The sequence below is a fragment of the Cetorhinus maximus genome, chromosome 14 (assembly GCF_964194155.1).
Source record: "Cetorhinus maximus chromosome 14, sCetMax3.hap1.1, whole genome shotgun sequence".
In the NCBI taxonomy this organism is placed as follows: domain Eukaryota; kingdom Metazoa; phylum Chordata; class Chondrichthyes; order Lamniformes; family Cetorhinidae; genus Cetorhinus; species Cetorhinus maximus.
The window spans coordinates 15,084,821-15,087,843 of record NC_135892.1 but is presented as its reverse complement, the minus strand read 5'-3'; positions in this window follow the sequence as shown (position 1 = coordinate 15,087,843).

Here is a 3,023-nt window from a genome sequence, read left to right as displayed (position 1 = left end):
CACCGCCCCTACTGCAAGTCAGCACAATATCACCTAACCTTCAGCAGCAACTCATCTGGGCAACACTCAGCAATGCACCCCACCCCACCCCAAAAACTGTCAGCCTTCCCACAAATTCAGCTACAAGCGCAAGAGTACTCCGTTTTAATTACTATTTGGAGTAACTTCAATTTTTTTCCCCTGTAATTAAACCATTTAAACTATTCTTTTAACAATCATTAACTGTGTTTTAGCGTACTTGGATAGATACGCCTCATTATCGTTTTTTACAAAATTGCGAAATAAGGAATAATTTAAAAAATCCACTAATTTACAGACTGAGATAAGTGTTGTCTGTCACGCACAATTCCTTATCGACGCGACAAGTGTCTTGTTTCAAGATCCTGGTCGTATCTTAGGTTCTAAGTTTCAGCCTTTACATTTTCAAGTTTAGTTCTCTGAAATGAACGTGCGTACCATTTTTTTTAAATGTAACTTCTTGTTGGTTTTGCCACACTATTCCCAGTCAAGACTGGCTCCACACATGTTCTCACGTTTTTCCCAATAAATAATTGGTGCTGAGAGTTTTTGCTGCTCTTCCAATTTTCAGAAGGAAGCACGTGGTCCACTTGCAATCTTTCAACAGCATGCTAAATGTAAAAACTCGTTTAGTGAAGAACAAGAAAATACAGTCTTCCACTCCCTTGCACAAAAAAATTGCACCTCAAATATAGAAACATAGAAAACAGGAACAGGAGTAGGACATTCAAGCCTGCTTCACCATTCATTACGATAATGGCTGATCATCCAACTCAATAACCTGCTCCCACTTCCTCCCCTTTGATATCCTTTGATCCCTTTCACCCCAAGAGCTATATCTAATTCCTTCTTGAAAACATAATGTTTTCACCTCAACTACTTTTTGTGATAGTGAATTCCATAGGCTCACCAGTCTGGATGAAGAAATTTCTCATCTCAGTCCTTAATGGTCTATCCCATAACCTGTCTGTGACCCCCTGGTACTGGACTTCCCCACCATCAGGAACATCCTTCTTGCATCTACCCTGTCTAATCCTATTAGAATTGTATATGTTTCTATGAGATCCCCCCTCAGTCTTCTGAACTCCAGTGAATATAATCCTAACTGACTCAATCTCTCCTCATATGTCAGTCCCAGGAATCAGTCTGGTAAACCTTTGCTGCACTCCCTCTATAGCAAGAAAATATTTTCTGATGTTCTCCAAACTTGGAACTGAGCAATGTTTAGCCACCTGTCTTGAAAATGAGATATTTGCATGTGAAATCTGTCCACCATTCTTCCTCATATACAAGCCAACCCTTCAGTCAGTAGCATAATGTGCAAATACAGGGCTATCAACACCAAGCTCCAACTTTCCACAAATTTGACCATAAAAGCAACATACCGTCACCACTTTTCATCTTGCACTCATCAGCACAAATGCAAGAATGCCAAAGGGAACAATTTATACTGCATGAGAAGAGGTGACCAGAGCTGACCTGCCAACCAATGTTGCCCTGCTAAATGCACCAGGGAGCTATTGTGCCCCCATACTTTTGTTTATTCAGGAAAAAAGGTGTAATGCTGGACATATTCCTGGTTGCAAAACACAGAAAAGAATGTCTAATGTTAGATGTGATTACACGATTGGGCAGCACTTGCTGAACAATCCCAAGTGTACTAATTACACTAACAACCAATTTAAGATTACAGCTGGGATCTCAAAACAGCTCACTTACACGTGCTGGAAGCTACATATATTTATATGCAGGACTTGTCCTCTGCAGGCAAAAGGAGTATGTCCAGACATTGCATCCTTTTTGAATAACCAAAAAAAGGGGAAACAATAGCTCCTTGGTGCATTAATGATGGCAACATCGCGACCAGAGCTGACTTGCTAACCAATCAGCAGCCCTTTATCTCATGCAGTATAAATTGTTGTTCCCTTTGAAATTTGGCAATCTTGTGTCTATCCTGGCCAGTGCAAGACAAAAAGCTTCGACAGCAGGTCCCTTTTTAAAGCAATGCTCAAGTTATGTACCACCAAGCAACTATTTCCACAAATTCCCACAACCAGACTGTGCTGTTCGAATGCCTTTACAACAAATTACGAGGTACAATTTCCTCCATTTTTGGTAGGTGCCCTAATCTCAACTCCCTTGCCACTGGCTCAATTTTCCTCCCAGGACACTTGTTTTGGAGGAATAGTTTTCGAGATTAGCAAGAGATTAGAAAGATTACATTGCTGACAAAAACACTATGGTAAACTTTTCCAGAAACCATGATGTGAGGGAGGTAATTGAATTAGGTTTGTTGTTCAGGAAATATGTGGAATTCATGTTCTAAATATCATCCAGAATGTGCATGTAAAGAGAATTAAGCAAGACCCCTAACAAGCTAAAATCTTTTGAGCATTAACTCCGAAAAGCACCTCATTCTTCTTAAATGTATTCACAATGAATTACCTGTCAATGTTCGTACTTTCAACGTCAAGCAATAGTAGACTGCGACTGATTCCTTCAAATGTCTTTCTGAAATCTAATCAGCAGTTAAAACATGGGCAGAATGGAAAATAACTGGCAAATTAAGTTCAAACAGAAATGTGAGCTGGTATATTTTGACATGAAGAATAGGGAGATCACTTATTGCTCAGAAGTGCAAGTCTAGGTGGGGTAGAAAAACAAAGATCTCTGGAGTACAAATACACCAAGAGTTGCTCCACAGGTTAGCTGGACCATAAGATGCAAACCAAGCACTAGGTTTTATTTCTAGAGATGGAATTGAAAAAGTAGTAAATGTATCCTAAACCTCTATCAAACTTCTGTTTGACCACCGTTCTGATCATCATATTCTAAAAGAGGATACAGAGAAGGATGATACCAGAAATGTATGGGTATACATATCAGGAAAGAGTAGACAGGCTGGGTCTCTTTACTCTTGAAAAAAAGGGAGGGGTAACCTAATAACGGTCTTTAAAATTCTGAAAGATTTTGATAGAGTGTATACAAATAACATGCTTCCTCTG